The sequence below is a fragment of the Portunus trituberculatus genome, chromosome 49, assembly GCF_017591435.1.
Source record: "Portunus trituberculatus isolate SZX2019 chromosome 49, ASM1759143v1, whole genome shotgun sequence".
In the NCBI taxonomy this organism is placed as follows: domain Eukaryota; kingdom Metazoa; phylum Arthropoda; class Malacostraca; order Decapoda; family Portunidae; genus Portunus; species Portunus trituberculatus.
The window spans coordinates 3,785,360-3,795,359 of record NC_059303.1 but is presented as its reverse complement, the minus strand read 5'-3'; the positions used below and the strand labels follow the sequence as shown (position 1 = coordinate 3,795,359).

At 43.0% G+C, this 10,000-nt stretch overlaps 1 protein-coding gene across 1 annotated transcript in view; it reads left to right on the top strand.

The window, feature by feature from the left end:
- LOC123499089 overlaps positions 1–10,000 on the top strand; it is a 266,562-nt gene that overhangs the window by 84,576 nt on the left and 171,986 nt on the right.

Here is a 10,000-nt window from a genome sequence, read left to right as displayed (position 1 = left end):
CGGACGAACAGACAAAGAACAAGAAAATAACAAAGCAAAAAACAAAAGAAGAAGGAAATGATGCGCTTCCAAACACTGATTATATGTTCTTTGTTCTCAGATTACCTTGTAGAGTTTTTTCCTCCTAATTTCCTTCGTTTTTCCTCTCGCAATAACAATTCGAAGGAGAAACGATGGGAAATTTGTCGTGAAAAAAGGTTAACTCATTTTCTTTTTTAGTTTTCATCAACGTTTTTTTTTTATCTATATGTTCATGTATTCTCGGTAATAAGTTATAGTATACTGCGCCACATTCAGAAACACTTCCCTCTCTCACCGCGACCATTTTCAAAGACCATAGAGAGAATTAGCAGACTTCTAAAGAGTATTTTCCCTGTTGGTAATGCAGAAAACTTGTTAACATGCCACTAAAATTACAGAAACTTCCTTAAAAACCTGTGTCACGTCAGCTAGAGCCTTTGAAAATAGTGAAGGTGCGGCGGGGAAGTGTTTCAGAATAATGGCGACTGACGAAGGGAAAGAGAAAAAAATTAATACTGGTCTTCTTCTTCGTCTTATTTACCTGTGTCTGCATTTATCTCCAATAGGATCTTGTGCTATACTGAGGAAGGGATGGAGATTAATACTTGTGTTGTTATTCGTCTCGTGTACCTGCAGTGTGTGTTCATTTATTCCCAGTTGTAAGTTGTGGTATGATGACGAAGGGATGAAGATGATTAATGTTTGTCTTCTTATTTACTTATGTCTTCGTCCCCAGTAGGAAGTGTTCGTATATTGAGGGAGGAATAGAGAAGGTTAATACTTGTCTTCTTATTCGTCTCAATTACCTGTGTGTTCCTTTATCCCCAGTAGGAAGTTTTGGTATACTGACGAAGAGAAGGAGAATGTTAATACTAATTCTTGTCCTCATATTCACCTACACGTCCCTTCAACCTCGTCAGGATCTTGTGGTGTGCTGACGAAGAGACAAAGGGAGAACACTGCATGTCTTTAATCACCTCATCTCAGCGTTTCACCTTTAATCACCTTATAGTCACTTCAGCATCAGGTCTTTTCCATTCTCATTCCTGCGCCTTCCTTCATCTCCATCAGGAACTTGTGACGTACTGGCGAAGTGGCAAAGGAGGAAATGGCTTGTCTTTGATTTCCTTAGCAGTAGTTCATAAGTTTCTATTCTTATTTCCACAGGTTGATTCCCTCGACTTCAGGAATGTTGTGTACTGACGAAGGGATGAAAGAGAGAATTGCTTGTCATAGTTTCGTCCACTCATCTTTGCCATAGTACCAAATTTTTATTGTTATTTACTCGTACGTTGATTTTATTCTCGTCAGGAGTGTGTGTGTGTGTGTGTGTGTGTGTGTGTGTGTGCGTGTGCGTGTATATGTATGTGTGTGTGTGTGTGTGGTGTTCTGATGAAGTGATGGAGAATTTTTATGCAAAGTGAATCTGGCCAAGAGTATCCAAAAGCGACTTAACAAAAAGGCCCACTCAGATGCCAGTTCTCGAGCAGGTTTATCTCTAATCACCTCAGCTACAGTGTCTCAGTTTCCATCCTTACCCTCCTATACATCATTTTTATCCTCGTTAAAAATGCTTATTATACTTGAACAAGGAAACTTCTTTGTCTTCCTCATAGTTTTCCTTCTTATCCATCTACACGTCCCTACAATCTTGCCAGGAACATCTGGTATACTGGCGGTGTAACAAAGGAAATGACATCTCTTCAGTTCCCCTCAGCTGCTACTCCTTACAGTTTCCCTTCCTTCCTACGCCCACAAAGCGAAGCAGCAACGCACAGTCACTCTCCATTAGTCCTTTGTGTGCTGGGTTGAAAGAAATGATAGTTCACTGCATTTCCTGTAACTCTAGATGTTTTATTAGTCATTTTCCAGCATTGTTCTGCCATTTGTGGTGTCAAGAGTAGGCATTTTTTTTCTATTCTTTTTTATACTTTCCTTTTATGCTTCCACTGTCAGTCTTGTAAGTATCTCATTCATGATTTTTTTTCCTTTCATGCATTATTCACGTCAGAAGTGTGTATTTATAATTTTTTTCTTATAATAATGAAATCTTCTAATCATAGTTTTATTCACGTATCAACAGAGATTTAGCCATAGTGTCTGTATTATTCATGTGAAGAGTGACCATTATTTACTCTCCTCATATTTCTAAATCCAATTATGTTCTGATCACATTTTAATCACATTCCTCATAGATTCTCGTACATTTTTCTCACATTACGTACACATAAAAAAAACTAGCTGATTTTCATGATTTCTCGCGATGTTGGCGCCAATAATGTGCATCTTTATCTTTTCCTCGCATTCTTGACGTCTGAAGGTGATATTCTTAACTGCTGCCTCACACATTTCCAAGTCCAATCTGGTGGTGATAACATTCTGACATTCTCCAACACATTTCCGTGAGATTTTTCGGGAGACTGTAACATTTTCTTGCCTCTAAACTCGACGGAGAAAGTGTGTGTTAATGAGACTTGTCCGTGTGTCTGTACGTTGGTCTGCTTTCCCTTGCGTCTCCCTCCCTCTTTCCCTCCCTCCTGCCGTCACTCTCCCTCACTCTCCCTCTCTCCGCCACCCGCGTCCCTCCCCGAGCGTGACGCAAGACTTCAGCGGGGCAAGGAAGCCGCGATCCAGTAAAACACAGCAAGGGAAAGTAAGTAAAGACGACGACAGCTGCACCGCACACCACCCTGCGGCACCTCCTCCTTCTCCTCCTCCTCCTCCTCCTCCTCCTCCTCCTCCTCCTCCTCCTCCTCCTCCTCCTCCTCCTCCTCCTCCTCCTGCACCGCCTCCGTCATTACCATTCTTCTCACTGGCGCTGTTATCTTTTTTTTCCGCCTCCTTTAGTTTTAGAAGAATGAAAGTGTAAAAAAAGAGTAAAATAGTGAAAGTCAAGTGAAGATGATGCTGGTGTTGTGCTATCTCTCTCTCTCTCTCTCTCTCTCTCTCTCTCTCTCTCTCTCTCTCTCTCTCTCTCTCTCTCTCTCTCTCTCTCTCTCTCTCTCTCTCTCTCTCTCTCTCTCTCTCTCTCTCTCTCTCTCTCTCTCTCTCTCTCTCAAGATTTGCGTCATTTGTTTATCATCACCGTTCCTTTTGAATTGAATGGTGCAGGTGTGGTGAGATCAATACCCAGGTGGTGGTGGTGGTGGTGGTGGTGGTGGTGGTGGTGGTGGTGGTGGTGGTGGTGGTGGTGGTGGTATCCTTTCATACCTTTCCCCTTACCCAACCTGTCTTTCCCCCTTTCTTGGTGGTGGTGGTGGTGGTGGTGGTGGTGGTGGTGGTCAGAGAGGTTAGGTTAGGTTAGGTTAAGTTAGGGCGTGGTGGGTGTGGTGGTGGTGGTGGTGTTGTGGTCAAATGGGCGTGAGAGTCTTCAAGGCCACACAGTTTGAGCCTCACCCAGTCACGTTTTGTTCTCCCTCTGCCCTGTATCTGGTGGTGATGGTGGTGGTGATGGTGGTGTAGGTAGTGGTGTTGATAGTTATAGTAATACATTTTGTTTTTCCTTTTACTGATGGTGGTAATGGTGGTAGTTGTTGTAGAAGCTTTGTTGGTGGTGATGGTGGTGATATTGGTAGTTAGGTGGTGTTGAAGGTAGTTGTGGTGTTCGTGGTCGTACTGGTATGTGTAGCTTTGTTGTTTGTGGTTGATGAGGGTGGTAGTGAGTGTAGTTGTGGTGGTCATGCCCGTAGTAGTATATCTTTGTTGTTGTTGTTCGTGGTCGTGATGGTGGTGGTGGTGAAGGGGAGGGATGGGTGTTGGGGGTGATGTAATTTGTGGTCTTCCTGCCACAGCTTCCGCCCTTCATCCTTCTTCCAATTGCCTCGTGTAAACCCTCCTCGTGTTGTTCATGAAAACTTAACTCGGAGGAGAAAACTAACATCCTGAGCCTTGGGAACCTTTAGTCTCATAACAACGTGACATATGTAAGTAAATGCAACGCGAAAGATTTATATTTAACGTCCTTTTCACATAAATTCACCTTAAGTTACTCCACAAGCTTACCTGAGAGAAGAAAGTTCATTCCAAGTTACTCTTTTGAATCTTAGTGAGAGGAGAAAATTGACCTCCCAGAACCTCTAAAACTTCTAATACCATCTCAATTTAGCATTCGTAATTGTAATTGTTGAACTATTGCATCTGATCGTCATTTTTGTATAAACTCATCTAAACTACAAGAGTAACTACAATTATTACTATTACAGCTATATGCTATAATTACGACGACTTGACACTGCATTGGGCCTTTTGTTGTATATATGATTTTTGTCGTCCTTGACCAGCGCACCTCTTACGTAAAAAAAAAAAAATCACCGCTAAACATTGTACAACCTCATAACAACGCTGAAAATCTAACGAACGTTTTAACAAGGACACCCCTATAGAATACTTTATGTAACACTTCTACAACAATGCTAGCTAATTCCTGAATGAATCTAACTAATTATAAAAGTCGTTCTTATCTACTGCTTTACCTAACACATCTGCAACACTAATTCCTGTATATACAACTAATTCTCAAAGGCGCTCCTATCTAATACTTTACCAAACACTTCTACAAAAACGCTAACTAATTCCTATATAGATCTAATTGTGAAAGACGTTCTTATCTGCTACTTTATCTAACACATCTACAACACTAATTCCTGTATATACAACTAATTCTCAAAGGCGCTCCTATCTAATACTTTACCAAACACTTCTACAAAAACGCTAACTAATTCCTATACAGATCTAATTGTGAAAGACGTTCTTATCTGCTACTTTATCTAACACATCTACAACACTAATTCCTGTATATCAAACTAATTCTCAAAGGCGCCTCTATCTAATTCTTTACCAAACACTTCTATGACGCACTTCCAACCTTCTTTATTTAATCTTTCCCTTTACGTACTTCTATTGTGTGGCACTAAGTTGATTTACATACAAAGGGTGATTCGAGGAGAAGCAACACAGTGTTTTAATTTGTAATATACTCACACACCATAACACTCCCTTCCTCAGCCCTCACCCCCACATCCCCACACCCCCACCACGCCCTTCCCATCTCCTCTTCCCTGCATCGTCACTTTATTCATCACTTCCATCCTTGAGAAGTGAAGTGACAATTAACCCCTTCAGTACCGTGACGCGTTTTTATATTAATTTTAATGACTATTTGGTGATTTTCTACAACTTCAGAAACTCATGTGAGGAATTAAAATAGTGAAGACTGAGGCCATTAATCTTGTGACCTCCATAGACCCTTCCTAATGTCAATAAAATGGTCTAATGGTACACTAATCTCAAGGTAAAAATGCGTCCCAGTACTGAAGGGGTTAAATGCAGGATATGAAGGAACACAAAGGAAGGAACAATCACCAACCAGTGCAAACATAAGGCTCCTTACGAGGATGTTTGTGGTAACTTACACTATTTGCCTGGAGGAGGAGGAATAGGAGGAGGAGGAGGAGGAGGAGGAGGAAAGGAAGACAGAAATTAAGAGGAAGAGAGGAGGAGGAGGAGGAGGAGGAAGAGGAGGAGAATAAACTCGTGCACACGGATCTATAGGCATTAATGAGAGAAACAGCCCACCATGTTGACGATCTAGAGGAGAAGGAGAAGAAGAAGAAGAAGAAGAAGAAGAAGAAAAAGAAGAAGTAAAAGAAGAAAAAGATGAAGACGTGGAGGTAAAGAAGGAAGAAAACAAGTAATAACGATAAGAACAATAAGAATAAGAAAACAGAAAACAAGAAAAAAACGGAAAAGAAGACACGCAGAAGGAAGAGAAAAGAAAACACAGAAACCAAACCAGGAACCTCAAACTGAACAACCAGTAAGAGGAAATGCCAAAGTCAAACCCACAAAGAAGGGAGATGAGATGACCAAACTAGACTCCCTTACCTCTTGTCCTGCAGAGAGGAGGAGAGGAGAAGCCCTGAGTCACGAGCTGAGGGGAGAAGGACGAGGAGGAGGAAGAGGAGGAGGAGGAGGAGGAGGAGAAGGGAAAATGCAGTGATACGTTACAAATCCCAAAAGCCGATTTGCGTACGTTCTCAAGTCACCGAAGACAAGCAAGACCTGTGTGTGTGTGTGTGTGTGTGTGTGTGTGTGTGTGTGTGTGTGTGTGTGTGTGTGTGTGTGTGAGTGAGTGAGTGTGTATGTGAAGCTCGACTTACCACCGTGTTACCAAGAGGATGTGAGCGTGGAGAGTGTTGCCTTTTTCAGAGAGAGAGAGAGAGAGAGAGAGAGAGAGAGAGAGAGAGAGAGAGAGAATGTAATGGAAATCTCAGGTGGTGTGTGCGTATGTGTACAAGAGCAGCACACCACAACACACACACACACACACACACACACACACACACACACACACACACACACACACACACACACAGGAGGGAGGGGTGAAGGGAGGGGTGGATGGGGCGTAGCAAGACCCCGCCCCAATCTCCCAACCTCCCCCGAGCCGTATCAGGTTTCACAACAGGAGGAAAACAATAGTGTGGTGAGGAGGGTGCCAGCGCCTACCCCTCAAGGAAGTGCCTCTCATGCCCTCCTCTTCATTCCCATGTACACTCACACTGACGGTCAATACACCCCACACACCCTCACAAACCCAACACTCAGATGGATTACAGTAATACACCCGCATCATATTTATACACTCACACATTCGCTACACACATACACACAGCTCTGTATACTAAAAAAGAAAGTTCTCTCGAAATACCCACTTCTTACTAATACACTCCCACACTCCCACACACACACACACACACACACACACACACACACACCAGCAATGTATCCTCAAATAATTACTATAATACACCCATATCATATTTATACACTCACACACTCACTACACACACACATAAACACTGTATCCTCAAAAGATTACTATAATACACCCACATCATAGTACACACACACACACACACACACACACACAAACACACACACACACACACACACACACACACACACACACACAGTCACACACACACACACTCTCTCTCTCTCTCTCTCTCTCTCTCTCTCTCTCTCTCTCTCTCTCTCTCTCTCTCTCTCTCTCTCTCTCTCTCACACAAAACTACACGCATCTAACTACTACATCCTTCACTCAAAATTTAAAACTGGAAAAATCATCTTTGAAACTCCCTTCTAACTCCATCAACTTGTTTGGGGACTGGCACCTCAGTGGGCTTTTTTTTGTTACAGTTTTTGTTGTCCTTGATAGGTATTTCCTCTTACACACACACACACACACACACACACACACACACACACACACACACACACACACACACACACACACACACACACACACAAACCCTGTACCTTCAAAAAGATCCTCTTAATACATTCACATCATATTCATATTTTCACACACACAGTCACTACACCCAACACACTCACAGTACACCTGCACCCCCATACACTCAAACCAGACACAAACACTCATTCCCCTTCCGTTTACCGCCCAAAAAGACATTCCCACAGCGTAAGGAAGCATGAAAAACCACATAAGGAAGCGTGTTGTAAGAATATTCATGTTTCTGAGCTTCCTTTCTTTTCCCCTTCTATTTTTCAGCACTTCTAACCTCCTCTGTAAATTCTTCCGGGTCCTTTGTGCCATCCATCGCCCGTGCGTCTATTTTTGTTCCCATTATGGTTTAATATCTCGGTAAAAAGCAGCTTGGTGGGGCTGGAAAGGGAATGCATCACAATCTAATATCTTCATCGCGTGGTCTCCTCCCTTTTTCCTTCGTAATTATCTTTAATCTCCCCCCCCTCTCTCCCTTCTTCCCGCCTCTCTTAAGCCTGCACGCTGCATCGACCCGGCCTCTCCCTTTTAATTAATGGATCTCAGGTGACCAGGTGAACTAGACCGAATACTGCCAAATTCGTGAACATTTTTTTTCTTAATCCTTGTACTCTCATGGGCTTTTTTTTTTATTTAGAGAATTGTAGATGATTGTTGGTCTTTTTTTTTCTTTCTTTTCTTGGGTTACACAATTACTTAGACTGCAGTGTAATTTTAGATGTCCAAAAAGTTGTACAAGATTATACGAAGAAATTATGTGTGGCGATTCTTTTTATAAGGTCATTAGGGAATGGAAATTATAGCTTTTTGTTTGTGTCCTTATTAATTTGCTTTTCTCATTCTTAAGCTACAAAACCATTTAAGAGACTGCAGCATAGAAAAAGAGTGTCTTAAACATTATTGGCGTAGGCGTTTATAGCTTTCACGATTAAGGACTGGGATTTCAACTTTTTTTCCCTAATTTTTTGTGGCATTGCTCAACCTCATTCACTCCTTCACTCGTAGAATATAAAGAGAAAACCTGTTCTGGCATGAAGGGACAGCGCCGCCTGACCTCGCCGACTGAATGGAGGGAAGAGCGTATATCCTGCGTGTGTCTGTGTCCCTGTGTGTCTGAAAGGTTGCTGGTCAAGGGTGGCGAGGCAGGCTGGCTGGGCTGGCTAGGGTGGCGAGGCAGGAGTGGCGGGGTGGAGGATCCTTTCCTTTTGTGCTGCACCTCTCCATTCTATAACACAGGAAGACCACCTCACAATACCTCTCCAGCTGTTCCTGTATATTATGTATTGGGTGTATGTGTACCTAACCTAACCTAACCTAACCTAACCTAACCTAACTTAACCTGTAGCTGTAGTTTACCTGTAGTTTACCTGTAGGCGCCGCGTCCGCTACACCGTCCTAAGAATAAGGTGTAGTTATGAGGAGTCACGTTCAGGTGTTATTTGTTTGTTATGGTGATTTTGGGGTGTATTGTGAAGATATGGTGATGAAGGTGGTGCTAGGTACGTTATGGTGACTCTCCCTCCCTCTCCTCTCTCTCTCTCTCTCTCTCTCTCTCTCTCTCTCTCTCTCAGGAAGCAGAGCGTGACGTGGACAAGGTGTTCGGGTCCCATGGTTGCGTCACCGCCCCTCCTCGTCTGCCGCGTCAGGAGTGAGAGGGAAAGTGTTGTTGTTGTTGTTGTTGTTGTGGTGGTGGTGGTGGTGGTGGTGGTGGTGGTGGTGGTGGTCGTGGTCATGGTGGTATGTTGGTGGTGATATGTTGGTGTGAAGTTTGTTTGTTGTTGTTGTTGTTGTTTTTGTGTTCGTGTTGGTCAAATGTTGTTGTTGTTGCTGTTGTTGTTGTTGTTGTTGTTGTTGTTGCTGGTGTTGTTGTTGTTGTTGTTGTTGTTGTTGTTGTTGTTGTTGTTTTTGGTGATGGTTAAAACACTTGTTCTTCTTTTACGTTATTAATGATGTGGGGATGATTATGCATAACGTGACACACACACACACACACACACACACACACACACACACACACACACACACACACACACACACACACACACACACACACACAATAAACCATAAACAAAAAATGAAGGTCTTTTTACTCTACCATTATTTTGATGGCCACAATAATCGTAACGTGAAATAAAGCTACTGGATCTGTACACCGTGGGAACTTGAGGAGGAGGAGGAGGAGGAGGAGGAGGAGGTGAAGGTGAAAGATGGAGGAAAGGTGAGGGTGGAGAGGCAAGGAGGTGGGATGGCCAGGTGAAGGGAAGTACTAAGAGAGGTCAGAGGTGGAGAGATGGAGAGAGAAAGGAGGGATGGAGGAATGGAGGGAAGAGGAAGATATACGTCGATCTTAGCGGTGGGAAAGGGCAATTATGGGTGTCCTAAGGTGAAAGTAGAGAGAGAGAGAGAGAGAGAGAGAGAGAGAGAGAGAGAGAGAGATGAGATTGATATGGAGAAACAGTAAAAGATAGAAAAGCAAGTAAAACATTCTCTCTCTCTCTCTCTCTCTCTCTCTCTCTCTCTCTCTCTCTCTCTCTCTCTCTCTCTCTCTCTCTCTCTCTCTCTCTCTCTCTCTCTCTCTCTCTCTCTCTCTGTCTTCCCTCTCTTCACCTGTCTCCTATCATTTCTTTCCTTTCTCTATTCATCTGTTTGTTATGCCTCGTCTCACAATTATCA